Source organism: Vulpes vulpes, unplaced genomic scaffold (genome assembly GCF_048418805.1).
Source record: "Vulpes vulpes isolate BD-2025 unplaced genomic scaffold, VulVul3 u000000811, whole genome shotgun sequence".
NCBI lineage: Eukaryota > Metazoa > Chordata > Mammalia > Carnivora > Canidae > Vulpes > Vulpes vulpes.
Window position 1 is genome coordinate 86,226 of NW_027325756.1, and position 26,093 is coordinate 112,318.

Here is a 26,093-nt window from a genome sequence, read left to right on the forward strand (position 1 = left end):
TGGCACCGGGCTGCGCGCTCCGCGGCCCCGCAACAGCCAAGGCCACAGCGACGCGGGGGCGGCCGGCACCCATGCCGAAAAGGGCCGCGCGCAACACAGCAAGAGACACAAGAGAGACTCGCTCCGCGCCTGGGCGTGGGCGCCGCGCACGCAACACAGGCACACGGTCCCGCGGCGGTTCGGCTGATGGGCAGGAATGGGGGCAGAACGGCATCCCTGACACCGTGGCTGCAGGGCCCGCGGCTGCCAGGGCTCCTAAGGCAGCTCCAGGGCCTGCGCCCCTCCGGCGGGGTGGCTGCCTCGCCCCCACAGGCCTTGTGGCCCAGCTCCGAGTGCCCGTGTCCCTCCGTCTGTGTGTGTGTGTGTGTGTGTCTGTCTGTCTGTCGTGGGCACCTGTGTCTGTGTCCCTGCCTGTCCGAGGATGGGGTCCGGCGGCGCGGGCGGCCCCGGCTTGGCTTTGAGCCAGGCCGGCTGAAGAACAGGAGAGGCCAGGGGTCGTCCGGAGCCGGCCGGCGCCGGCCCGCGGCACCCCCCCAGCCAGTGAGCGGTCCGAGGTGGGGCGGCGTGCCATCCGGGGAGCCGAGCGGCGGCGACGCGCCCGCCAGGCCGGGGACGGGAGCGCGCCCGGGCTCCGGCGACAGCCTCCGCTCCGGGGTGCGGGAGGCGTCTTGGCCCCCACCCCCCCCGCCCGGCCCGGGGCAGGCGCCCTCCGCCACCCCGGGCGCGGCGCGGGAGGCGGTCAGTCAATCAATCAGTCGGGCCGGCAGGCGAGCATGCAGGCGGGCTGGCGCGATCGGGCGGGCGGAGGGCTGAGGAGCGGCGGGCGCCTGGCCCGGAGAGGCGCAGAGCAGGCTCTTGGGGCGCCCAGCGGCAGCCGCGGACGTCTACGGCCATACCACCCTGAACGCGCCCGATCTCGTCTGATCTCGGAAGCTAAGCAGGGTCGGGCCTGGTTAGTACTTGGATGGGAGACCGCCTGGGAATACCGGGTGCTGTAGGCTTTTTTTCCTCGGCCTTTTGCCTGCCTTCCTGTCTGTCCCTTGGCCGCCAACGCCCCCTCGACCAACGCGGCGGCGGCGGCGGCGGCGGCGGCGGCGCCCCCCTCCGGGCGACCCGTGGCATGGCCCCCGCCCCGCCGGAAGCACCGCAGGGCGCCGCGGAGCACCGAGGGCGCCGGCTGCACGGGCAGGAGGGCCACACACATGCACCACCTCCTCTTCCTCTCAAGCCCTTCACCCTCGCAGCCCGCCCTTCAAGCACACCCACCCACGTCCTAGCCGCCGCAGCGCGTCCCAGGGCGCCGCGGGGGCCCGAAGGCGGCCGACGGAGGGGACGGGGCGACAGCAGGAACCTCGGGGCCGGGGCGGGGAGGGGCGGTCGCTGGGGGAGCCGGGCGGGGGCTGGATCCCGTCTCCGCAGGCCTGCGAGCCCCTCCGGGGGGCCGGGGCGGGGCTTTGGGGGCCGGGGCCGGGGCGGGGCTTTGGGGGCCGGGGCCGGGGCCGGGGCCGGGCCCGCCTGCGGGCCCTCCTCGCCCCGCCCCAATCTCCGCCCCCAGGCCCGCCCCCAGCCCCTAGCAATTCCCTGGCACCGCCCCCAGCCTCCAAGCCACCCAGCCACCCGCAACCCCCCCCACCTTCGGCCCGGGCCCGCCTGCACCTTCTCTCCGAAGGACATGCCCTGCCTCCCCGCGGACCACCGTCCCTTCGGCCCTCAGCCACGACGTCCACGCTCCGCGGGCCCGGGACACCAGATGGCCCGACCGCCCGGGGCCTCAGGCCCCGTTGGCACCGGGCTGCGCGCTCCGCGGCCCCGCAACAGCCAAGGCCACAGCGACGCGGGGGCGGCCGGCACCCATGCCGAAAAGGGCCGCGCGCAACACAGCAAGAGACACAAGAGAGACTCGCTCCGCGCCTGGGCGTGGGCGCCGCGCACGCAACACAGGCACACGGTCCCGCGGCGGTTCGGCTGATGGGCAGGAATGGGGGCAGAACGGCATCCCTGACACCGTGGCTGCAGGGCCCGCGGCTGCCAGGGCTCCTAAGGCAGCTCCAGGGCCTGCGCCCCTCCGGCGGGGTGGCTGCCTCGCCCCCACAGGCCTTGTGGCCCAGCTCCGAGTGCCCGTGTCCCTCCGTCTGTGTGTGTGTGTGTGTGTGTCTGTCTGTCTGTCGTGGGCACCTGTGTCTGTGTCCCTGCCTGTCCGAGGATGGGGTCCGGCGGCGCGGGCGGCCCCGGCTTGGCTTTGAGCCAGGCCGGCTGAAGAACAGGAGAGGCCAGGGGTCGTCCGGAGCCGGCCGGCGCCGGCCCGCGGCACCCCCCCAGCCAGTGAGCGGTCCGAGGTGGGGCGGCGTGCCATCCGGGGAGCCGAGCGGCGGCGACGCGCCCGCCAGGCCGGGGACGGGAGCGCGCCCGGGCTCCGGCGACAGCCTCCGCTCCGGGGTGCGGGAGGCGTCTTGGCCCCCACCCCCCCCGCCCGGCCCGGGGCAGGCGCCCTCCGCCACCCCGGGCGCGGCGCGGGAGGCGGTCAGTCAATCAATCAGTCGGGCCGGCAGGCGAGCATGCAGGCGGGCTGGCGCGATCGGGCGGGCGGAGGGCTGAGGAGCGGCGGGCGCCTGGCCCGGAGAGGCGCAGAGCAGGCTCTTGGGGCGCCCAGCGGCAGCCGCGGACGTCTACGGCCATACCACCCTGAACGCGCCCGATCTCGTCTGATCTCGGAAGCTAAGCAGGGTCGGGCCTGGTTAGTACTTGGATGGGAGACCGCCTGGGAATACCGGGTGCTGTAGGCTTTTTTTCCTCGGCCTTTTGCCTGCCTTCCTGTCTGTCCTTGGCCGCCAACGCCCCCTCGACCAACGCGGCGGCGGCGGCGGCGGCGGCGGCGGCGCCCCCCTCCGGGCGACCCGTGGCATGGCCCCCGCCCCGCCGGAAGCACCGCAGGGCGCCGCGGAGCACCGAGGGCGCCGGCTGCACGGGCAGGAGGCCACACACATGCACCACCTCCTCTTCCTCTCAAGCCCTTCACCCTCGCAGCCCGCCCTTCAAGCACACCCACCCACGTCCTAGCCGGCCGCGCGTCCCAGGGCGCCGCGGGGGCCCGAAGGCGGCCGACGGAGGGGACGGGGCGACAGCAGGAACCTCGGGCCGGGGCGGGGAGGGGGCGGTCGCTGGGGGGAGCCGGGCGGGGGCTGGATCCCGTCTCCGCAGGCCTGCGAGCCCCCTCCGGGGGGCCGGGGCGGGGCTTTGGGGGCCGGGGCCGGGGCGGGCTTTGGGGGCCGGGGCCGGGGCCGGGGCCGGGCCCGCCTGCGGGCCCTCCTCGCCCCGCCCCAATCTCCGCCCCCAGGCCCGCCCCCAGCCCCTAGCAATTCCCTGGCACCGCCCCCAGCCTCCAAGCCACCCAGCCACCCGCAACCCCCCCCACCTTCGGCCCGGGCCCGCCTGCACCTTCTCTCCGAAGGACATGCCCTGCCTCCCCCGCGGACCACCGTCCCTTCGGCCCTCAGCCACGACGTCCACGCTCCGCGGGCCCGGGACACCAGATGGCCCGACCGCCCGGGGCCTCAGGCCCCGTTGGCACCGGGCTGCGCGCTCCGCGGCCCCGCAACAGCCAAGGCCACAGCGACGCGGGGGCGGCCGGCACCCATGCCGAAAAGGGCCGCGCGCAACACAGCAAGAGACACAAGAGAGACTCGCTCCGCGCCTGGGCGTGGGCGCCGCGCACGCAACACAGGCACACGGTCCCGCGGCGGTTCGGCTGATGGGCAGGAATGGGGGCAGAACGGCATCCCTGACACCGTGGCTGCAGGGCCCGCGGCTGCCAGGGCTCCTAAGGCAGCTCCAGGGCCTGCGCCCCTCCGGCGGGGTGGCTGCCTCGCCCCCACAGGCCTTGTGGCCCAGCTCCGAGTGCCCGTGTCCCTCCGTCTGTGTGTGTGTGTGTGTGTGTCTGTCTGTCTGTCGTGGGCACCTGTGTCTGTGTCCCTGCCTGTCCGAGGATGGGGTCCGGCGGCGCGGGCGGCCCCGGCTTGGCTTTGAGCCAGGCCGGCTGAAGAACAGGAGAGGCCAGGGGTCGTCCGGAGCCGGCCGGCGCCGGCCCGCGGCACCCCCCCAGCCAGTGAGCGGTCCGAGGTGGGGCGGCGTGCCATCCGGGGAGCCGAGCGGCGGCGACGCGCCCGCCAGGCCGGGGACGGGAGCGCGCCCGGGCTCCGGCGACAGCCTCCGCTCCGGGGTGCGGGAGGCGTCTTGGCCCCCACCCCCCCCGCCCGGCCCGGGGCAGGCGCCCTCCGCCACCCCGGGCGCGGCGCGGGAGGCGGTCAGTCAATCAATCAGTCGGGCCGGCAGGCGAGCATGCAGGCGGGCTGGCGCGATCGGGCGGGCGGAGGGCTGAGGAGCGGCGGGCGCCTGGCCCGGAGAGGCGCAGAGCAGGCTCTTGGGGCGCCCAGCGGCAGCCGCGGACGTCTACGGCCATACCACCCTGAACGCGCCCGATCTCGTCTGATCTCGGAAGCTAAGCAGGGTCGGGCCTGGTTAGTACTTGGATGGGAGACCGCCTGGGAATACCGGGTGCTGTAGGCTTTTTTTCCTCGGCCTTTTGCCTGCCTTCCTGTCTGTCCCTTGGCCGCCAACGCCCCCTCGACCAACGCGGCGGCGGCGGCGGCGGCGGCGGCGGCGGCGGCGGCGGCGGCGGCGCCCCCTCCGGGCGACCCGTGGCATGGCCCCCGCCCCGCCGGAAGCACCGCAGGGCGCCGCGGAGCACCGAGGGCGCCGGCTGCACGGGCAGGAGGCCACACACATGCACCACCTCCTCTTCCTCTCAAGCCCTTCACCCTCGCAGCCCGCCCTTCAAGCACACCCACCCACGTCCTAGCCGGCCGCGCGTCCCAGGGCGCCGCGGGGGCCCGAAGGCGGCCGACGGAGGGGACGGGGCGACAGCAGGAACCTCGGGGCCGGGGCGGGGAGGGGGCGGTCGCTGGGGGGAGCCGGGCGGGGGCTGGATCCCGTCTCCGCAGGCCTGCGAGCCCCTCCGGGGGGCCGGGGCGGGGCTTTGGGGGCCGGGGCCGGGGCGGGGCTTTGGGGGCCGGGGCCGGGGCCGGGGCCCTCCTCGCCCCGCCCCAATCTCCGCCCCCAGGCCCGCCCCCAGCCCCTAGCAATTCCCTGGCACCGCCCCCAGCCTCCAAGCCACCCAGCCACCCGCAACCCCCCCCACCTTCGGCCCGGGCCCGCCTGCACCTTCTCTCCGAAGGACATGCCCTGCCTCCCCCGCGGACCACCGTCCCTTCGGCCCTCAGCCACGACGTCCACGCTCCGCGGGCCCCGGGACACCAGATGGCCCGACCGCCCGGGGCCTCAGGCCCCGTTGGCACCGGGCTGCGCGCTCCGCGGCCCCGCAACAGCCAAGGCCACAGCGACGCGGGGGCGGCCGGCACCCATGCCGAAAAGGGCCGCGCGCAACACAGCAAGAGACACAAGAGAGACTCGCTCCGCGCCTGGGCGTGGGCGCCGCGCACGCAACACAGGCACACGGTCCCGCGGCGGTTCGGCTGATGGGCAGGAATGGGGGCAGAACGGCATCCCTGACACCGTGGCTGCAGGGCCCGCGGCTGCCAGGGCTCCTAAGGCAGCTCCAGGGCCTGCGCCCCTCCGGCGGGGTGGCTGCCTCGCCCCCACAGGCCTTGTGGCCCAGCTCCGAGTGCCCGTGTCCCTCCGTCTGTGTGTGTGTGTGTGTGTGTGTGTGTCTGTCTGTCTGTCGTGGGCACCTGTGTCTGTGTCCCTGCCTGTCCGAGGATGGGGTCCGGCGGCGCGGGCGGCCCCGGCTTGGCTTTGAGCCAGGCCGGCTGAAGAACAGGAGAGGCCAGGGGTCGTCCGGAGCCGGCCGGCGCCGGCCCGCGGCACCCCCCCCAGCCAGTGAGCGGTCCGAGGTGGGGCGGCGTGCCATCCGGGGAGCCGAGCGGCGGCGACGCGCCCGCCAGGCCGGGGACGGGAGCGCGCCCGGGCTCCGGCGACAGCCTCCGCTCCGGGGTGCGGGAGGCGTCTTGGCCCCCACCCCCCCCGCCCGGCCCGGGGCAGGCGCCCTCCGCCACCCCGGGCGCGGCGCGGGAGGCGGTCAGTCAATCAATCAGTCGGGCCGGCAGGCGAGCATGCAGGCGGGCTGGCGCGATCGGGCGGGCGGAGGGCTGAGGAGCGGCGGGCGCCTGGCCCGGAGAGGCGCAGAGCAGGCTCTTGGGGCGCCCAGCGGCAGCCGCGGACGTCTACGGCCATACCACCCTGAACGGCGCCCGATCTCGTCTGATCTCGGAAGCTAAGCAGGGTCGGGGCCTGGTTAGTACTTGGATGGGAGACCGCCTGGGAATACCGGGTGCTGTAGGCTTTTTTTCCTCGGCCTTTTGCCTGCCTTCCTGTCTGTCCCTTGGCCGCCAACGCCCCCTCGACCAACGCGGCGGCGGCGGCGGCGGCGGCGGCGGCGGCGGCGGCGGCGGCGGCGCCCCCCTCCGGGCGACCCGTGGCATGGCCCCCGCCCCGCCGGAAGCACCGCAGGGCGCCGCGGAGCACCGAGGGCGCCGGCTGCACGGGCAGGAGGCCACACACATGCACCACCTCCTCTTCCTCTCAAGCCCTTCACCCTCGCAGCCCGCCCTTCAAGCACACCCACCCACGTCCTAGCCGGCCGCGCGTCCCAGGGCGCCGCGGGGGCCCGAAGGCGGCCGACGGAGGGGACGGGGCGACAGCAGGAACCTCGGGGCCGGGGCGGGGAGGGGGCGGTCGCTGGGGGGAGCCGGGCGGGGGCTGGATCCCGTCTCCGCAGGCCTGCGAGCCCCTCCGGGGGGCCGGGGCGGGGCTTTGGGGGCCGGGGCCGGGGCGGGGCTTTGGGGGCCGGGGCCGGGGCCCTCCTCGCCCCGCCCCAATCTCCGCCCCCAGGCCCGCCCCCAGCCCCTAGCAATTCCCTGGCACCGCCCCCAGCCTCCAAGCCACCCAGCCACCCGCAACCCCCCCCACCTTCGGCCCGGGCCCGCCTGCACCTTCTCTCCGAAGGACATGCCCTGCCTCCCCCGCGGACCACCGTCCCTTCGGCCCTCAGCCACGACGTCCACGCTCCGCGGGCCCGGGACACCAGATGGCCCGACCGCCCGGGGCCTCAGGCCCCGTTGGCACCGGGCTGCGCGCTCCGCGGCCCCGCAACAGCCAAGGCCACAGCGACGCGGGGGCGGCCGGCACCCATGCCGAAAAGGGCCGCGCGCAACACAGCAAGAGACACAAGAGAGACTCGCTCCGCGCCTGGGCGTGGGCGCCGCGCACGCAACACAGGCACACGGTCCCGCGGCGGTTCGGCTGATGGGCAGGAATGGGGGCAGAACGGCATCCCTGACACCGTGGCTGCAGGGCCCGCGGCTGCCAGGGCTCCTAAGGCAGCTCCAGGGCCTGCGCCCCTCCGGCGGGGTGGCTGCCTCGCCCCCACAGGCCTTGTGGCCCAGCTCCGAGTGCCCGTGTCCCTCCGTCTGTGTGTGTGTGTGTGTGTGTGTCTGTCTGTCTGTCGTGGGCACCTGTGTCTGTGTCCCTGCCTGTCCGAGGATGGGGTCCGGCGGCGCGGGCGGCCCCGGCTTGGCTTTGAGCCAGGCCGGCTGAAGAACAGGAGAGGCCAGGGGTCGTCCGGAGCCGGCCGGCGCCGGCCCGCGGCACCCCCCCAGCCAGTGAGCGGTCCGAGGTGGGGCGGCGTGCCATCCGGGGAGCCGAGCGGCGGCGACGCGCCCGCCAGGCCGGGGACGGGAGCGCGCCCGGGCTCCGGCGACAGCCTCCGCTCCGGGGTGCGGGAGGCGTCTTGGCCCCCACCCCCCCCGCCCGGCCCGGGGCAGGCGCCCTCCGCCACCCCGGGCGCGGCGCGGGAGGCGGTCAGTCAATCAATCAGTCGGGCCGGCAGGCGAGCATGCAGGCGGGCTGGCGCGATCGGGCGGGCGGAGGGCTGAGGAGCGGCGGGCGCCTGGCCCGGAGAGGCGCAGAGCAGGCTCTTGGGGCGCCCAGCGGCAGCCGCGGACGTCTACGGCCATACCACCCTGAACGCGCCCGATCTCGTCTGATCTCGGAAGCTAAGCAGGGTCGGGCCTGGTTAGTACTTGGATGGGAGACCGCCTGGGAATACCGGGTGCTGTAGGCTTTTTTTCCTCGGCCTTTTGCCTGCCTTCCTGTCTGTCCCTTGGCCGCCAACGCCCCCTCGACCAACGCGGCGGCGGCGGCGGCGGCGGCGGCGGCGGCGGCGGCGGCGGCGGCGCCCCCTCCGGGCGACCCGTGGCATGGCCCCCGCCCCGCCGGAAGCACCGCAGGGCGCCGCGGAGCACCGAGGGCGCCGGCTGCACGGGCAGGAGGCCACACACATGCACCACCTCCTCTTCCTCTCAAGCCCTTCACCCTCGCAGCCCGCCCTTCAAGCACACCCACCCACGTCCTAGCCGGCCGCGCGTCCCAGGGCGCCGCGGGGGCCCGAAGGCGGCCGACGGAGGGGACGGGGCGACAGCAGGAACCTCGGGGCCGGGGCGGGGAGGGGGCGGTCGCTGGGGGGAGCCGGGCGGGGGCTGGATCCCGTCTCCGCAGGCCTGCGAGCCCCTCCGGGGGGCCGGGGCGGGGCTTTGGGGGCCGGGGCCGGGGCGGGGCTTTGGGGGCCGGGGCCGGGGCCGGGGCCCTCCTCGCCCCGCCCCAATCTCCGCCCCCAGGCCCGCCCCCAGCCCCTAGCAATTCCCTGGCACCGCCCCCAGCCTCCAAGCCACCCAGCCACCCGCAACCCCCCCCACCTTCGGCCCGGGCCCGCCTGCACCTTCTCTCCGAAGGACATGCCCTGCCTCCCCCGCGGACCACCGTCCCTTCGGCCCTCAGCCACGACGTCCACGCTCCGCGGGCCCGGGACACCAGATGGCCCGACCGCCCGGGGCCTCAGGCCCCGTTGGCACCGGGCTGCGCGCTCCGCGGCCCCGCAACAGCCAAGGCCACAGCGACGCGGGGGCGGCCGGCACCCATGCCGAAAAGGGCCGCGCGCAACACAGCAAGAGACACAAGAGAGACTCGCTCCGCGCCTGGGCGTGGGCGCCGCGCACGCAACACAGGCACACGGTCCCGCGGCGGTTCGGCTGATGGGCAGGAATGGGGGCAGAACGGCATCCCTGACACCGTGGCTGCAGGGCCCGCGGCTGCCAGGGCTCCTAAGGCAGCTCCAGGGCCTGCGCCCCTCCGGCGGGGTGGCTGCCTCGCCCCCACAGGCCTTGTGGCCCAGCTCCGAGTGCCCGTGTCCCTCCGTCTGTGTGTGTGTGTGTGTGTGTGTCTGTCTGTCTGTCGTGGGCACCTGTGTCTGTGTCCCTGCCTGTCCGAGGATGGGGTCCGGCGGCGCGGGCGGCCCCGGCTTGGCTTTGAGCCAGGCCGGCTGAAGAACAGGAGAGGCCAGGGGTCGTCCGGAGCCGGCCGGCGCCGGCCCGCGGCACCCCCCCAGCCAGTGAGCGGTCCGAGGTGGGGCGGCGTGCCATCCGGGGAGCCGAGCGGCGGCGACGCGCCCGCCAGGCCGGGGACGGGAGCGCGCCCGGGCTCCGGCGACAGCCTCCGCTCCGGGGTGCGGGAGGCGTCTTGGCCCCCACCCCCCCCGCCCGGCCCGGGGCAGGCGCCCTCCGCCACCCCGGGCGCGGCGCGGGAGGCGGTCAGTCAATCAATCAGTCGGGCCGGCAGGCGAGCATGCAGGCGGGCTGGCGCGATCGGGCGGGCGGAGGGCTGAGGAGCGGCGGGCGCCTGGCCCGGAGAGGCGCAGAGCAGGCTCTTGGGGCGCCCAGCGGCAGCCGCGGACGTCTACGGCCATACCACCCTGAACGCGCCCGATCTCGTCTGATCTCGGAAGCTAAGCAGGGTCGGGCCTGGTTAGTACTTGGATGGGAGACCGCCTGGGAATACCGGGTGCTGTAGGCTTTTTTTCCTCGGCCTTTTGCCTGCCTTCCTGTCTGTCCCTTGGCCGCCAACGCCCCCTCGACCAACGCGGCGGCGGCGGCGGCGGCGGCGGCGGCGGCGGCGGCGGCGGCGGCGCCCCCTCCGGGCGACCCGTGGCATGGCCCCCGCCCCGCCGGAAGCACCGCAGGGCGCCGCGGAGCACCGAGGGCGCCGGCTGCACGGGCAGGAGGCCACACACATGCACCACCTCCTCTTCCTCTCAAGCCCTTCACCCTCGCAGCCCGCCCTTCAAGCACACCCACCCACGTCCTAGCCGGCCGCGCGTCCCAGGGCGCCGCGGGGGCCCGAAGGCGGCCGACGGAGGGGACGGGGCGACAGCAGGAACCTCGGGGCCGGGGCGGGGAGGGGGCGGTCGCTGGGGGGAGCCGGGCGGGGGCTGGATCCCGTCTCCGCAGGCCTGCGAGCCCCTCCGGGGGGCCGGGGCGGGGCTTTGGGGGCCGGGGCCGGGGCGGGGCTTTGGGGGCCGGGGCCGGCCGGGGCCGCTCCTCGCCCCGCCCCAATCTCCGCCCCCAGGCCCGCCCCCAGCCCCTAGCAATTCCCTGGCACCGCCCCCAGCCTCCAAGCCACCCAGCCACCCGCAACCCCCCCCACCTTCGGCCCGGGCCCGCCTGCACCTCGAAGGACATGCCCTGCCTCCCCCGCGGACCACCGTCCCTTCGGCCCTCAGCCACGACGTCCACGCTCCGCGGGCCCGGGACACCAGATGGCCCGACCGCCCGGGGCCTCAGGCCCCGTTGGCACCGGGCTGCGCGCTCCGCGGCCCCGCAACAGCCAAGGCCACAGCGACGCGGGGGCGGCCGGCACCCATGCCGAAAAGGGCCGCGCGCAACACAGCAAGAGACACAAGAGAGACTCGCTCCGCGCCTGGGCGTGGGCGCCGCGCACGCAACACAGGCACACGGTCCCGCGGCGGTTCGGCTGATGGGCAGGAATGGGGGCAGAACGGCATCCCTGACACCGTGGCTGCAGGGCCCGCGGCTGCCAGGGCTCCTAAGGCAGCTCCAGGGCCTGCGCCCCTCCGGCGGGGTGGCTGCCTCGCCCCCACAGGCCTTGTGGCCCAGCTCCGAGTGCCCGTGTCCCTCCGTCTGTGTGTGTGTGTGTGTGTGTGTCTGTCTGTCTGTCGTGGGCACCTGTGTCTGTGTCCCTGCCTGTCCGAGGATGGGGTCCGGCGGCGCGGGCGGCCCCGGCTTGGCTTTGAGCCAGGCCGGCTGAAGAACAGGAGAGGCCAGGGGTCGTCCGGAGCCGGCCGGCGCCGGCCCGCGGCACCCCCCCAGCCAGTGAGCGGTCCGAGGTGGGGCGGCGTGCCATCCGGGGAGCCGAGCGGCGGCGACGCGCCCGCCAGGCCGGGGACGGGAGCGCGCCCGGGCTCCGGCGACAGCCTCCGCTCCGGGGTGCGGGAGGCGTCTTGGCCCCCACCCCCCCCGCCCGGCCCGGGGCAGGCGCCCTCCGCCACCCCGGGCGCGGCGCGGGAGGCGGTCAGTCAATCAATCAGTCGGGCCGGCAGGCGAGCATGCAGGCGGGCTGGCGCGATCGGGCGGGCGGAGGGCTGAGGAGCGGCGGGCGCCTGGCCCGGAGAGGCGCAGAGCAGGCTCTTGGGGCGCCCAGCGGCAGCCGCGGACGTCTACGGCCATACCACCCTGAACGCGCCCGATCTCGTCTGATCTCGGAAGCTAAGCAGGGTCGGGCCTGGTTAGTACTTGGATGGGAGACCGCCTGGGAATACCGGGTGCTGTAGGCTTTTTTTCCTCGGCCTTTTGCCTGCCTTCCTGTCTGTCCCTTGGCCGCCAACGCCCCCTCGACCAACGCGGCGGCGGCGGCGGCGGCGGCGGCGGCGGCGGCGGCGGCGGCGGCGCCCCCCTCCGGGCGACCCGTGGCATGGCCCCCGCCCCGCCGGAAGCACCGCAGGGCGCCGCGGAGCACCGAGGGCGCCGGCTGCACGGGCAGGAGGCCACACACATGCACCACCTCCTCTTCCTCTCAAGCCCTTCACCCTCGCAGCCCGCCCTTCAAGCACACCCACCCACGTCCTAGCCGGCCGCGCGTCCCAGGGCGCCGCGGGGGCCCGAAGGCGGCCGACGGAGGGGACGGGGCGACAGCAGGAACCTCGGGGCCGGGGCGGGGAGGGGGCGGTCGCTGGGGGGAGCCGGGCGGGGGCTGGATCCCGTCTCCGCAGGCCTGCGAGCCCCTCCGGGGGGCCGGGGCGGGGCTTTGGGGGCCGGGGCCGGGGCGGGGCTTTGGGGGCCGGGGCCGGGGCCGGGGCCCTCCTCGCCCCGCCCCAATCTCCGCCCCCAGGCCCGCCCCCAGCCCCTAGCAATTCCCTGGCACCGCCCCCAGCCTCCAAGCCACCCAGCCACCCGCAACCCCCCCCACCTTCGGCCCGGGCCCGCCTGCACCTTCTCTCCGAAGGACATGCCCTGCCTCCCCCGCGGACCACCGTCCCTTCGGCCCTCAGCCACGACGTCCACGCTCCGCGGGCCCGGGACACCAGATGGCCCGACCGCCCGGGGCCTCAGGCCCCGTTGGCACCGGCACGCTCCGCGGCCCCGCAACAGCCAAGGCCACAGCGACGCGGGGGCGGCCGGCACCCATGCCGAAAAGGGCCGCGCGCAACACAGCAAGAGACACAAGAGAGACTCGCTCCGCGCCTGGGCGTGGGCGCCGCGCACGCAACACAGGCACACGGTCCCGCGGCGGTTCGGCTGATGGGCAGGAATGGGGGCAGAACGGCATCCCTGACACCGTGGCTGCAGGGCCCGCGGCTGCCAGGGCTCCTAAGGCAGCTCCAGGGCCTGCGCCCCTCCGGCGGGGTGGCTGCCTCGCCCCCACAGGCCTTGTGGCCCAGCTCCGAGTGCCCGTGTCCCTCCGTCTGTGTGTGTGTGTGTGTGTGTCTGTCTGTCTGTCGTGGGCACCTGTGTCTGTGTCCCTGCCTGTCCGAGGATGGGGTCCGGCGGCGCGGGCGGCCCCGGCTTGGCTTTGAGCCAGGCCGGCTGAAGAACAGGAGAGGCCAGGGGTCGTCCGGAGCCGGCCGGCGCCGGCCCGCGGCACCCCCCCAGCCAGTGAGCGGTCCGAGGTGGGGCGGCGTGCCATCCGGGGAGCCGAGCGGCGGCGACGCGCCCGCCAGGCCGGGGACGGGAGCGCGCCCGGGCTCCGGCGACAGCCTCCGCTCCGGGGTGCGGGAGGCGTCTTGGCCCCCACCCCCCCCGCCCGGCCCGGGGCAGGCGCCCTCCGCCACCCCGGGCGCGGCGCGGGAGGCGGTCAGTCAATCAATCAGTCGGGCCGGCAGGCGAGCATGCAGGCGGGCTGGCGCGATCGGGCGGGCGGAGGGCTGAGGAGCGGCGGGCGCCTGGCCCGGAGAGGCGCAGAGCAGGCTCTTGGGGCGCCCAGCGGCAGCCGCGGACGTCTACGGCCATACCACCCTGAACGCGCCCGATCTCGTCTGATCTCGGAAGCTAAGCAGGGTCGGGCCTGGTTAGTACTTGGATGGGAGACCGCCTGGGAATACCGGGTGCTGTGGTGCTGTAGGCTTTTTTTCCTCGGCCTTTTGCCTGCCTTCCTGTCTGTCCCTTGGCCGCCAACGCCCCCTCGACCAACGCGGCGGCGGCGGCGGCGGCGGCGGCGGCGGCGGCGGCGGCGGCGGCGCCCCCCTCCGGGCGACCCGTGGCATGGCCCCCGCCCCGCCGGAAGCACCGCAGGGCGCCGCGGAGCACCGAGGGCGCCGGCTGCACGGGCAGGAGGCCACACACATGCACCACCTCCTCTTCCTCTCAAGCCCTTCACCCTCGCAGCCCGCCCTTCAAGCACACCCACCCACGTCCTAGCCGGCCGCGCGTCCCAGGGCGCCGCGGGGGCCCGAAGGCGGCCGACGGAGGGGACGGGGCGACAGCAGGAACCTCGGGGCCGGGGCGGGGAGGGGGCGGTCGCTGGGGGGAGCCGGGCGGGGGCTGGATCCCGTCTCCGCAGGCCTGCGAGCCCCTCCGGGGGGCCGGGGCGGGGCTTTGGGGGCCGGGGCCGGGGCGGGGCTTTGGGGGCCGGGGCCGGGGCCGGGGCCCTCCTCGCCCCGCCCCAATCTCCGCCCCCAGGCCCGCCCCCAGCCCCTAGCAATTCCCTGGCACCGCCCCCAGCCTCCAAGCCACCCAGCCACCCGCAACCCCCCCCACCTTCGGCCCGGGCCCGCCTGCACCTTCTCTCCGAAGGACATGCCCTGCCTCCCCCGCGGACCACCGTCCCTTCGGCCCTCAGCCACGACGTCCACGCTCCGCGGGCCCGGGACACCAGATGGCCCGACCGCCCGGGGCCTCAGGCCCCGTTGGCACCGGGCTGCGCGCTCCGCGGCCCCGCAACAGCCAAGGCCACAGCGACGCGGGGGCGGCCGGCACCCATGCCGAAAAGGGCCGCGCGCAACACAGCAAGAGACACAAGAGAGACTCGCTCCGCGCCTGGGCGTGGGCGCCGCGCACGCAACACAGGCACACGGTCCCGCGGCGGTTCGGCTGATGGGCAGGAATGGGGGCAGAACGGCATCCCTGACACCGTGGCTGCAGGGCCCGCGGCTGCCAGGGCTCCTAAGGCAGCTCCAGGGCCTGCGCCCCTCCGGCGGGGTGGCTGCCTCGCCCCCACAGGCCTTGTGGCCCAGCTCCGAGTGCCCGTGTCCCTCCGTCTGTGTGTGTGTGTGTGTGTGTGTGTGTCTGTCTGTCTGTCGTGGGCACCTGTGTCTGTGTCCCTGCCTGTCCGAGGATGGGGTCCGGCGGCGCGGGCGGCCCCGGCTTGGCTTTGAGCCAGGCCGGCTGAAGAACAGGAGAGGCCAGGGGTCGTCCGGAGCCGGCCGGCGCCGGCCCGCGGCACCCCCCCAGCCAGTGAGCGGTCCGAGGTGGGGCGGCGTGCCATCCGGGGAGCCGAGCGGCGGCGACGCGCCCGCCAGGCCGGGGACGGGAGCGCGCCCGGGCTCCGGCGACAGCCTCCGCTCCGGGGTGCGGGAGGCGTCTTGGCCCCCACCCCCCCCGCCCGGCCCGGGGCAGGCGCCCTCCGCCACCCCGGGCGTGGCGCGGGAGGCGGTCAGTCAATCAATCAGTCGGGCCGGCAGGCGAGCATGCAGGCGGGCTGGCGCGATCGGGCGGGCGGAGGGCTGAGGAGCGGCGGGCGCCTGGCCCGGAGAGGCGCAGAGCAGGCTCTTGGGGCGCCCAGCGGCAGCCGCGGACGTCTACGGCCATACCACCCTGAACGCGCCCGATCTCGTCTGATCTCGGAAGCTAAGCAGGGTCGGGCCTGGTTAGTACTTGGATGGGAGACCGCCTGGGAATACCGGGTGCTGTAGGCTTTTTTTCCTCGGCCTTTTGCCTGCCTTCCTGTCTGTCCCTTGGCCGCCAACGCCCCCTCGACCAACGCGGCGGCGGCGGCGGCGGCGGCGGCGGCGGCGGCGGCGGCGGCGGCGGCGCCCCCCTCCGGGCGACCCGTGGCATGGCCCCCGCCCCGCCGGAAGCACCGCAGGGCGCCGCGGAGCACCGAGGGCGCCGGCTGCACGGGCAGGAGGCCACACACATGCACCACCTCCTCTTCCTCTCAAGCCCTTCACCCTCGCAGCCCGCCCTTCAAGCACACCCACCCACGTCCTAGCCGGCCGCGCGTCCCAGGGCGCCGCGGGGGCCCGAAGGCGGCCGACGGAGGGGACGGGGCGACAGCAGGAACCTCGGGGCCGGGGCGGGGAGGGGGCGGTCGCTGGGGGGAGCCGGGCGGGGGCTGGATCCCGTCTCCGCAGGCCTGCGAGCCCCTCCGGGGGGCCGGGGCGGGGCTTTGGGGGCCGGGGCCGGGGCGGGGCTTTGGGGGCCGGGGCCGGGGCCGGGGCCCTCCTCGCCCCGCCCCAATCTCCGCCCCCAGGCCCGCCCCCAGCCCCTAGCAATTCCCTGGCACCGCCCCCAGCCTCCAAGCCACCCAGCCACCCGCAACCCCCCCCACCTTCGGCCCGGGCCCGCCTGCACCTTCTCTCCGAAGGACATGCCCTGCCTCCCCCGCGGACCACCGTCCCTTCGGCCCTCAGCCACGACGTCCACGCTCCGCGGGCCCGGGACACCAGATGGCCCGACCGCCCGGGGCCTCAGGCCCCGTTGGCACCGGGCTGCGCGCTCCGCGGCCCCGCAACAGCCAAGGCCACAGCGACGCGGGGGCGGCCGGCACCCATGCCGAAAAGGGCCGCGCGCAACACAGCAAGAGACACAAGAGAGACTCGCTCCGCGCCTGGGCGTGGGCGCCGCGCACGCAACACAGGCACACGGTCCCGCGGCGGTTCGGCTGATGGGCAGGAATGGGGGCAGAACGGCATCCCTGACACCGTGGCTGCAGGGCCCGCGGCTGCCAGGGCTCCTAAGGCAGCTCCAGGGCCTGCGCCCCTCCGGCGGGGTGGCTGCCTCGCCCCCACAGGCCTTGTGGCCCAGCTCCGAGTGCCCGTGTCCCTCCGTCTGTGTGTGTGTGTGTGTGTGTCTGTCTGTCTGTCGTGGGCACCTGTGTCTGTGTCCCTGCCTGTCCGAGGATGGGGTCCGGCGGCGCGGGCGGCCCCGGCTTGGCTTTGAGCCAGGCCGGCTGAAGAACAGGAGAGGCCAGGGGTCGTCCGGAGCCGGCCGGCGCCGGCCCGCGGCACCCCCCCAGCCAGTGAGCGGTCCGAGGTGGGGCGGCGTGCCATCCGGGGAGCCGAGCGGCGGCGACGCGCCCGCCAGGCCGGGGACGGGAGCGCGCCCGGGCTCCGGCGACAGCCTCCGCTCCGGGGTGCGGGAGGCGTCTTGGCCCCCACCCCCCCCGCCCGGCCCGGGGCAGGCGCCCTCCGCCACCCCGGGCGCGGCGCGGGAGGCGGTCAGTCAATCAATCAGTCGGGCCGGCAGGCGAGCATGCAGGCGGGCTGGCGCGATCGGGCGGGCGGAGGGCTGAGGAGCGGCGGGCGCCTGGCCCGGAGAGGCGCAGAGCAGGCTCTTGGGGCGCCCAGCGGCAGCCGCGGACGTCTACGGCCATACCACCCTGAACGCGCCCGATCTCGTCTGATCTCGGAAGCTAAGCAGGGTCGGGCCTGGTTAGTACTTGGATGGGAGACCGCCTGGGAATACCGGGTGCTGTAGGCTTTTTTTCCTCGGCCTTTTGCCTGCCTTCCTGTCTGTCCCTTGGCCGCCAACGCCCCCTCGACCAACGCGGCGGCGGCGGCGGCGGCGGCGGCGGCGGCGGCGGCGGCGGCGGCGGCGCCCCCCTCCGGGCGACCCGTGGCATGGCCCCCGCCCCGCCGGAAGCACCGCAGGGCGCCGCGGAGCACCGAGGGCGCCGGCTGCACGGGCAGGAGGCCACACACATGCACCACCTCCTCTTCCTCTCAAGCCCTTCACCCTCGCAGCCCGCCCTTCAAGCACACCCACCCACGTCCTAGCCGGCCGCGCGTCCCAGGGCGCCGCGGGGGCCCGAAGGCGGCCGACGGAGGGGACGGGGCGACAGCAGGAACCTCGGGGCCGGGGCGGGGAGGGGGCGGTCGCTGGGGGGAGCCGGGCGGGGGCTGGATCCCGTCTCCGCAGGCCTGCGAGCCCCTCCGGGGGGCCGGGGCGGGGCTTTGGGGGCCGGGGCCGGGGCGGGGCTTTGGGGGCCGGGGCCGGGGCCGGGGCCCTCCTCGCCCCGCCCCAATCTCCGCCCCCAGGCCCGCCCCCAGCCCCTAGCAATTCCCTGGCACCGCCCCCAGCCTCCAAGCCACCCAGCCACCCGCAACCCCCCCCACCTTCGGCCCGGGCCCGCCTGCACCTTCTCTCCGAAGGACATGCCCTGCCTCCCCCGCGGACCACCGTCCCTTCGGCCCTCAGCCACGACGTCCACGCTCCGCGGGCCCGGGACACCAGATGGCCCGACCGCCCGGGGCCTCAGGCCCCGTTGGCACCGGGCTGCGCGCTCCGCGGCCCCGCAACAGCCAAGGCCACAGCGACGCGGGGGCGGCCGGCACCCATGCCGAAAAGGGCCGCGCGCAACACAGCAAGAGACACAAGAGAGACTCGCTCCGCGCCTGGGCGTGGGCGCCGCGCACGCAACACAGGCACACGGTCCCGCGGCGGTTCGGCTGATGGGCAGGAATGGGGGCAGAACGGCATCCCTGACACCGTGGCTGCAGGGCCCGCGGCTGCCAGGGCTCCTAAGGCAGCTCCAGGGCCTGCGCCCCTCCGGCGGGGTGGCTGCCTCGCCCCCACAGGCCTTGTGGCCCAGCTCCGAGTGCCCGTGTCCCTCCGTCTGTGTGTGTGTGTGTGTGTGTCTGTCTGTCTGTCGTGGGCACCTGTGTCTGTGTCCCTGCCTGTCCGAGGATGGGGTCCGGCGGCGCGGGCGGCCCCGGCTTGGCTTTGAGCCAGGCCGGCTGAAGAACAGGAGAGGCCAGGGGTCGTCCGGAGCCGGCCGGCGCCGGCCCGCGGCACCCCCCCAGCCAGTGAGCGGTCCGAGGTGGGGCGGCGTGCCATCCGGGGAGCCGAGCGGCGGCGACGCGCCCGCCAGGCCGGGGACGGGAGCGCGCCCGGGCTCCGGCGACAGCCTCCGCTCCGGGGTGCGGGAGGCGTCTTGGCCCCCACCCCCCCCGCCCGGCCCGGGGCAGGCGCCCTCCGCCACCCCGGGCGTGGCGCGGGAGGCGGTCAGTCAATCAATCAGTCGGGCCGGCAGGCGAGCATGCAGGCGGGCTGGCGCGATCGGGCGGGCGGAGGGCTGAGGAGCGGCGGGCGCCTGGCCCGGAGAGGCGCAGAGCAGGCTCTTGGGGCGCCCAGCGGCAGCCGCGGACGTCTACGGCCATACCACCCTGAACGCGCCCGATCTCGTCTGATCTCGGAAGCTAAGCAGGGTCGGGCCTGGTTAGTACTTGGATGGGAGACCGCCTGGGAATACCGGGTGCTGTAGGCTTTTTTTCCTCGGCCTTTTGCCTGCCTTCCTGTCTGTCCCTTGGCCGCCAACGCCCCCTCGACCAACGCGGCGGCGGCGGCGGCGGCGGCGGCGGCGGCGGCGGCGCCCCCCTCCGGGCGACCCGTGGCATGGCCCCCGCCCCGCCGGAAGCACCGCAGGGCGCCGCGGAGCACCGAGGGCGCCGGCTGCACGGGCAGGAGGCCACACACATGCACCACCTCCTCTTCCTCTCAAGCCCTTCACCCTCGCAGCCCGCCCTTCAAGCACACCCACCCACGTCCTAGCCGGCCGCGCGTCCCAGGGCGCCGCGGGGGCCCGAAGGCGGCCGACGGAGGGGACGGGGCGACAGCAGGAACCTCGGGGCCGGGGCGGGGAGGGGGCGGTCGCTGGGGGGAGCCGGGCGGGGGCTGGATCCCGTCTCCGCAGGCCTGCGAGCCCCTCCGGGGGGCCGGGGCGGGGCTTTGGGGGCCGGGGCCGGGGCGGGGCTTTGGGGGCCGGGGCCGGGGCCGGGGCCCTCCTCGCCCCGCCCCAATCTCCGCCCCCAGGCCCGCCCCCAGCCCCTAGCAATTCCCTGGCACCGCCCCCAGCCTCCAAGCCACCCAGCCACCCGCAACCCCCCCCACCTTCGGCCCGGGCCCGCCTGCACCTTCTCTCCGAAGGACATGCCCTGCCTCCCCCGCGGACCACCGTCCCTTCGGCCCTCAGCCACGACGTCCACGCTCCGCGGGCCCGGGACACCAGATGGCCCGACCGCCCGGGGCCTCAGGCCCCGTTGGCACCGGGCTGCGCGCTCCGCGGCCCCGCAACAGCCAAGGCCACAGCGACGCGGGGGCGGCCGGCACCCATGCCGAAAAGGGCCGCGCGCAACACAGCAAGAGACACAAGAGAGACTCGCTCCGCGCCTGGGCGTGGGCGCCGCGCACGCAACACAGGCACACGGTCCCGCGGCGGTTCGGCTGATGGGCAGGAATGGGGGCAGAACGGCATCCCTGACACCGTGGCTGCAGGGCCCGCGGCTGCCAGGGCTCCTAAGGCAGCTCCAGGGCCTGCGCCCCTCCGGCGGGGTGGCTGCCTCGCCCCCACAGGCCTTGTGGCCCAGCTCCGAGTGCCCGTGTCCCTCCGTCTGTGTGTGTGTGTGTGTGTGTCTGTCTGTCTGTCGTGGGCACCTGTGTCTGTGTCCCTGCCTGTCCGAGGATGGGGTCCGGCGGCGCGGGCGGCCCCGGCTTGGCTTTGAGCCAGGCCGGCTGAAGAACAGGAGAGGCCAGGGGTCGTCCGGAGCCGGCCGGCGCCGGCCCGCGGCACCCCCCCAGCCAGTGAGCGGTCCGAGGTGGGGCGGCGTGCCATCCGGGGAGCCGAGCGGCGGCGACGCGCCCGCCAGGCCGGGGACGGGAGCGCGCCCGGGCTCCGGCGACAGCCTCCGCTCCGGGGTGCGGGAGGCGTCTTGGCCCCCACCCCCCCCGCCCGGCCCGGGGCAGGCGCCCTCCGCCACCCCGGGCGCGGCGCGGGAGGCGGTCAGTCAATCAATCAGTCGGGCCGGCAGGCGAGCATGCAGGCGGGCTGGCGCGATCGGGCGGGCGGAGGGCTGAGGAGCGGCGGGCGCCTGGCCCGGAGAGGCGCAGAGCAGGCTCTTGGGGCGCCCAGCGGCAGCCGCGGACGTCTACGGCCATACCACCCTGAACGCGCCCGATCTCGTCTGATCTCGGAAGCTAAGCAGGGTCGGGCCTGGTTAGTACTTGGATGGGAGACCGCCTGGGAATACCGGGTGCTGTAGGCTTTTTTTCCTCGGCCTTTTGCCTGCCTTCCTGTCTGTCCCTTGGCCGCCAACGCCCCCTCGACCAACGCGGCGGCGGCGGCGGCGGCGGCGGCGGCGGCGGCGGCGGCGGCGGCGCCCCCCTCCGGGCGACCCGTGGCATGGCCCCCGCCCCGCCGGAAGCACCGCAGGGCGCCGCGGAGCACCGAGGGCGCCGGCTGCACGGGCAGGAGGCCACACACATGCACCACCTCCTCTTCCTCTCAAGCCCTTCACCCTCGCAGCCCGCCCTTCAAGCACACCCACCCACGTCCTAGCCGGCCGCGCGTCCCAGGGCGCCGCGGGGGCCCGAAGGCGGCCGACGGAGGGGACGGGGCGACAGCAGGAACCTCGGGGCCGGGGCGGGGAGGGGGCGGTCGCTGGGGGGAGCCGGGCGGGGGCTGGATCCCGTCTCCGCAGGCCTGCGAGCCCCTCCGGGGGGCCGGGGCGGGGCTTTGGGGGCCGGGGCCGGGGCGGGGCTTTGGGGGCCGGGGCGGGGCTTTGGGGGCCGGGGCCCTCCTCGCCCCGCCCCAATCTCCGCCCCCAGGCCCGCCCCCAGCCCCTAGCAATTCCCTGGCACCGCCCCCAGCCTCCAAGCCACCCAGCCACCCGCAACCCCCCCCACCTTCGGCCCGGGCCCGCCTGCACCTTCTCTCCGAAGGACATGCCCTGCCTCCCCCGCGGACCACCGTCCCTTCGGCCCTCAGCCACGACGTCCACGCTCCGCGGGCCCGGGACACCAGATGGCCCGACCGCCCGGGGCCTCAGGCCCCGTTGGCACCGGGCTGCGCGCTCCGCGGCCCCGCAACAGCCAAGGCCACAGCGACGCGGGGGCGGCTGGCACCCATGCCGAAAAGGGCCGCGCGCAACACAGCAAGAGACACAAGAGAGACTCGCTCCGCGCCTGGGCGTGGGCGCCGCGCACGCAACACAGGCACACGGTCCCGCGGCGGTTCGGCTGATGGGCAGGAATGGGGGCAGAACGGCATCCCTGACACCGTGGCTGCAGGGCCCGCGGCTGCCAGGGCTCCTAAGGCAGCTCCAGGGCCTGCGCCCCTCCGGCGGGGTGGCTGCCTCGCCCCCACAGGCCTTGTGGCCCAGCTCCGAGTGCCCGTGTCCCTCCGTCTGTGTGTGTGTGTGTGTGTGTGTCTGTCTGTCTGTCGTGGGCACCTGTGTCTGTGTCCCTGCCTGTCCGAGGATGGGGTCCGGCGGCGCGGGCGGCCCCGGCTTGGCTTTGAGCCAGGCCGGCTGAAGAACAGGAGAGGCCAGGGGTCGTCCGGAGCCGGCCGGCGCCGGCCCGCGGCACCCCCCCAGCCAGTGAGCGGTCCGAGGTGGGACGGCGTGCCATCCGGGGAGCCGAGCGGCGGCGACGCGCCCGCCAGGCCGGGGACGGGAGCGCGCCCGGGCTCCGGCGACAGCCTCCGCTCCGGGGTGCGGGAGGCGTCTTGGCCCCCACCCCCCCCGCCCGGCCCGGGGCAGGCGCCCTCCGCCACCCCGGGCGCGGCGCGGGAGGCGGTCAGTCAATCAATCAGTCGGGCCGGCAGGCGAGCATGCAGGCGGGCTGGCGCGATCGGGCGGGCGGAGGGCTGAGGAGCGGCGGGCGCCTGGCCCGGAGAGGCGCAGAGCAGGCTCTTGGGGCGCCCAGCGGCAGCCGCGGACGTCTACGGCCATACCACCCTGAACGCGCCCGATCTCGTCTGATCTCGGAAGCTAAGCAGGGTCGGGCCTGGTTAGTACTTGGATGGGAGACCGCCTGGGAATACCGGGTGCTGTAGGCTTTTTTTCCTCGGCCTTTTGCCTGCCTTCCTGTCTGTCCCTTGGCCGCCAACGCCCCCTCGACCAACGCGGCGGCGGCGGCGGCGGCGGCGGCGGCGGCGGCGGCGGCGGCGCCCCCCTCCGGGCGACCCGTGGCATGGCCCCCGCCCCGCCGGAAGCACCGCAGGGCGCCGCGGAGCACCGAGGGCGCCGGCTGCACGGGCAGGAGGCCACACACATGCACCACCTCCTCTTCCTCTCAAGCCCTTCACCCTCGCAGCCCGCCCTTCAAGCACACCCACCCACGTCCTAGCCGGCCGCGCGTCCCAGGGCGCCGCGGGGGCCCGAAGGCGGCCGACGGAGGGGACGGGGCGACAGCAGGAACCTCGGGGCCGGGGCGGGGAGGGGGCGGTCGCTGGGGGGAGCCGGGCGGGGGCTGGATCCCGTCTCCGCAGGCCTGCGAGCCCCTCCGGGGGGCCGGGGCGGGGCTTTGGGGGCCGGGGCCGGGGCGGGGCTTTGGGGGCCGGGGCCGGGGCCGGTGCCGGGGCCGGGCCCGCCTGCGGGCCCTCCTCGCCCCGCCCCAATCTCCGCCCCCAGGCCCGCCCCCAGCCCCTAGCAATTCCCTGGCACCGCCCCCAGCCTCCAAGCCACCCAGCCACCCGCAACCCCCCCCACCTTCGGCCCGGGCCCGCCTGCACCTTCTCTCCGAAGGACATGCCCTGCCTCCCCCGCGGACCACCGTCCCTTCGGCCCTCAGCCACGACGTCCACGCTCCGCGGGCCCGGGACACCAGATGGCCCGACCGCCCGGGGCCTCAGGCCCCGTTGGCACCGGGCTGCGCGCTCCGCGGCCCCGCAACAGCCAAGGCCACAGCGACGCGGGGGCGGCCGGCACCCATGCCGAAAAGGGCCGCGCGCAACACAGCAAGAGACACAAGAGAGACTCGCTCCGCGCCTGGGCGTGGGCGCCGCGCACGCAACACAGGCACACGGTCCCGCGGCGGTTCGGCTGATGGGCAGGAATGGGGGCAGAACGGCATCCCTGACACCGTGGCTGCAGGGCCCGCGGCTGCCAGGGCTCCTAAGGCAGCTCCAGGGCCTGCGCCCCTCCGGCGGGGTGGCTGCCTCGCCCCCACAGGCCTTGTGGCCCAGCTCCGAGTGCCCGTGTCCCTCCGTCTGTGTGTGTGTGTGTGTGTGTCTGTCTGTCTGTCGTGGGCACCTGTGTCTGTGTCCCTGCCTGTCCGAGGATGGGGTCCGGCGGCGCGGGCGGCCCCGGCTTGGCTTTGAGCCAGGCCGGCTGAAGAACAGGAGAGGCCAGGGGTCGTCCGGAGCCGGCCGGCGCCGGCCCGCGGCACCCCCCCAGCCAGTGAGCGGTCCGAGGTGGGGCGGCGTGCCATCCGGGGAGCCGAGCGGCGGCGACGCGCCCGCCAGGCCGGGGACGGGAGCGCGCCCGGGCTCCGGCGACAGCCTCCGCTCCGGGGTGCGGGAGGCGTCTTGGCCCCCACCCCCCCCGCCCGGCCCGGGGCAGGCGCCCTCCGCCACCCCGGGCGCGGCGCGGGAGGCGGTCAGTCAATCAATCAGTCGGGCCGGCAGGCGAGCATGCAGGCGGGCTGGCGCGATCGGGCGGGCGGAGGGCTGAGGAGCGGCGGGCGCCTGGCCCGGAGAGGCGCAGAGCAGGCTCTTGGGGCGCCCAGCGGCAGCCGCGGACGTCTACGGCCATACCACCCTGAACGCGCCCGATCTCGTCTGATCTCGGAAGCTAAGCAGGGTCGGGCCTGGTTAGTACTTGGATGGGAGACCGCCTGGGAATACCGGGTGCTGTAGGCTTTTTTTCCTCGGCCTTTTGCCTGCCTTCCTGTCTGTCCCTTGGCCGCCAACGCCCCCTCGACCAACGCGGCGGCGGCGGCGGCGGCGGCGGCGGCGCCCCCCTCCGGGCGACCCGTGGCATGGCCCCCGCCCCGCCGGAAGCACCGCAGGGCGCCGCGGAGCACCGAGGGCGCCGGCTGCACGGGCAGGAGGCCACACACATGCACCACCTCCTCTTCCTCTCAAGCCCTTCACCCTCGCAGCCCGCCCTTCAAGCACACCCACCCACGTCCTAGCCGGCCGCGCGTCCCAGGGCGCCGCGGGGGCCCGAAGGCGGCCGACGGAGGGGACGGGGCGACAGCAGGAACCTCGGGGCCGGGGCGGGGAGGGGGCGGTCGCTGGGGGGAGCCGGGCGGGGGCTGGATCCCGTCTCCGCAGGCCTGCGAGCCCCTCCGGGGGGCCGGGGCGGGGCTTTGGGGGCCGGGGCCGGGGCGGGGCTTTGGGGGCCGGGGCCGGGGCCGGGGCCGGGCCCGCCTGCGGGCCCTCCTCGCCCCGCCCCAATCTCCGCCCCCAGGCCCGCCCCCAGCCCCTAGCAATTCCCTGGCACCGCCCCCAGCCTCCAAGCCACCCAGCCACCCGCAACCCCCCCCACCTTCGGCCCGGGCCCGCCTGCACCTTCTCTCCGAAGGACATGCCCTGCCTCCCCCGCGGACCACCGTCCCTTCGGCCCTCAGCCACGACGTCCACGCTCCGCGGGCCCGGGACACCAGATGGCCCGACCGCCCGGGGCCTCAGGCCCCGTTGGCACCGGGCTGCGCGCTCCGCGGCCCCGCAACAGCCAAGGCCACAGCGACGCGGGGGCGGCCGGCACCCATGCCGAAAAGGGCCGCGCGCAACACAGCAAGAGACACAAGAGAGACTCGCTCCGCGCCTGGGCGTGGGCGCCGCGCACGCAACACAGGCACACGGTCCCGCGGCGGTTCGGCTGATGGGCAGGAATGGGGGCAGAACGGCATCCCTGACACCGTGGCTGCAGGGCCCGCGGCTGCCAGGGCTCCTAAGGCAGCTCCAGGGCCTGCGCCCCTCCGGCGGGGTGGCTGCCTCGCCCCCACAGGCCTTGTGGCCCAGCTCCGAGTGCCCGTGTCCCTCCGTCTGTGTGTGTGTGTGTGTGTGTCTGTCTGTCTGTCGTGGGCACCTGTGTCTGTGTCCCTGCCTGTCCGAGGATGGGGTCCGGCGGCGCGGGCGGCCCCGGCTTGGCTTTGAGCCAGGCCGGCTGAAGAACAGGAGAGGCCAGGGGTCGTCCGGAGCCGGCCGGCGCCGGCCCGCGGCACCCCCCCAGCCAGTGAGCGGTCCGAGGTGGGGCGGCGTGCCATCCGGGGAGCCGAGCGGCGGCGACGCGCCCGCCAGGCCGGGGACGGGAGCGCGCCCGGGCTCCGGCGACAGCCTCCGCTCCGGGGTGCGGGAGGCGTCTTGGCCCCCACCCCCCCCGCCCGGCCCGGGGCAGGCGCCCTCCGCCACCCCGGGCGCGGCGCGGGAGGCGGTCAGTCAATCAATCAGTCGGGCCGGCAGGCGAGCATGCAGGCGGGCTGGCGCGATCGGGCGGGCGGAGGGCTGAGGAGCGGCGGGCGCCTGGCCCGGAGAGGCGCAGAGCAGGCTCTTGGGGCGCCCAGCGGCAGCCGCGGACGTCTACGGCCATACCACCCTGAACGCGCCCGATCTCGTCTGATCTCGGAAGCTAAGCAGGGTCGGGCCTGGTTAGTACTTGGATGGGAGACCGCCTGGGAATACCGGGTGCTGTAGGCTTTTTTTCCTCGGCCTTTTGCCTGCCTTCCTGTCTGTCCCTTGGCCGCCAACGCCCCCTCGACCAACGCGGCGGCGGCGGCGGCGGCGGCGGCGGCGCC

At 76.1% G+C, this 26,093-nt stretch overlaps 15 non-coding genes across 15 annotated transcripts; all 15 read left to right on the forward strand.

Annotated features, from left to right (window-relative positions):
- Positions 1-882: 882 nt before the first annotated feature.
- LOC140597019 (5S ribosomal RNA) lies at positions 883-1,001 on the forward strand. Its single transcript, XR_011998887.1, has one exon. It is a non-coding gene; the product is annotated as a 5S ribosomal RNA (ribosomal RNA).
- A 1,663-nt stretch (positions 1,002-2,664) lies between these two features.
- Positions 2,665-2,783, forward strand: LOC140597020 (5S ribosomal RNA). The gene has a single exon (XR_011998888.1). It is a non-coding gene; the product is annotated as a 5S ribosomal RNA (ribosomal RNA).
- A 1,661-nt stretch (positions 2,784-4,444) lies between these two features.
- On the forward strand, positions 4,445-4,563 carry LOC140597021 (5S ribosomal RNA). Its single transcript, XR_011998889.1, has one exon. It is a non-coding gene; the product is annotated as a 5S ribosomal RNA (ribosomal RNA).
- Positions 4,564-6,234: 1,671 nt separating this feature from the next.
- On the forward strand, positions 6,235-6,355 carry LOC140596975 (5S ribosomal RNA). The gene has a single exon (XR_011998844.1). It is a non-coding gene; the product is annotated as a 5S ribosomal RNA (ribosomal RNA).
- Positions 6,356-8,015: 1,660 nt separating this feature from the next.
- LOC140597022 (5S ribosomal RNA) lies at positions 8,016-8,134 on the forward strand. Its single transcript, XR_011998890.1, has one exon. It is a non-coding gene; the product is annotated as a 5S ribosomal RNA (ribosomal RNA).
- Positions 8,135-9,799: 1,665 nt separating this feature from the next.
- Positions 9,800-9,918, forward strand: LOC140596940 (5S ribosomal RNA). The gene has a single exon (XR_011998809.1). It is a non-coding gene; the product is annotated as a 5S ribosomal RNA (ribosomal RNA).
- Positions 9,919-11,576: 1,658 nt separating this feature from the next.
- Positions 11,577-11,695, forward strand: LOC140596941 (5S ribosomal RNA). The gene has a single exon (XR_011998810.1). It is a non-coding gene; the product is annotated as a 5S ribosomal RNA (ribosomal RNA).
- A 1,660-nt stretch (positions 11,696-13,355) lies between these two features.
- LOC140596973 (5S ribosomal RNA) lies at positions 13,356-13,474 on the forward strand. The gene has a single exon (XR_011998842.1). It is a non-coding gene; the product is annotated as a 5S ribosomal RNA (ribosomal RNA).
- Positions 13,475-15,152: 1,678 nt separating this feature from the next.
- On the forward strand, positions 15,153-15,271 carry LOC140596942 (5S ribosomal RNA). Its single transcript, XR_011998811.1, has one exon. It is a non-coding gene; the product is annotated as a 5S ribosomal RNA (ribosomal RNA).
- Positions 15,272-16,938: 1,667 nt separating this feature from the next.
- LOC140596943 (5S ribosomal RNA) lies at positions 16,939-17,057 on the forward strand. Its single transcript, XR_011998812.1, has one exon. It is a non-coding gene; the product is annotated as a 5S ribosomal RNA (ribosomal RNA).
- Positions 17,058-18,724: 1,667 nt separating this feature from the next.
- LOC140596944 (5S ribosomal RNA) lies at positions 18,725-18,843 on the forward strand. Its single transcript, XR_011998813.1, has one exon. It is a non-coding gene; the product is annotated as a 5S ribosomal RNA (ribosomal RNA).
- A 1,655-nt stretch (positions 18,844-20,498) lies between these two features.
- Positions 20,499-20,617, forward strand: LOC140596946 (5S ribosomal RNA). Its single transcript, XR_011998815.1, has one exon. It is a non-coding gene; the product is annotated as a 5S ribosomal RNA (ribosomal RNA).
- A 1,674-nt stretch (positions 20,618-22,291) lies between these two features.
- Positions 22,292-22,410, forward strand: LOC140596947 (5S ribosomal RNA). Its single transcript, XR_011998816.1, has one exon. It is a non-coding gene; the product is annotated as a 5S ribosomal RNA (ribosomal RNA).
- A 1,684-nt stretch (positions 22,411-24,094) lies between these two features.
- Positions 24,095-24,213, forward strand: LOC140596948 (5S ribosomal RNA). Its single transcript, XR_011998817.1, has one exon. It is a non-coding gene; the product is annotated as a 5S ribosomal RNA (ribosomal RNA).
- A 1,663-nt stretch (positions 24,214-25,876) lies between these two features.
- Positions 25,877-25,995, forward strand: LOC140596949 (5S ribosomal RNA). The gene has a single exon (XR_011998818.1). It is a non-coding gene; the product is annotated as a 5S ribosomal RNA (ribosomal RNA).
- The last annotated feature ends 98 nt before the right edge of the window (positions 25,996-26,093 follow it).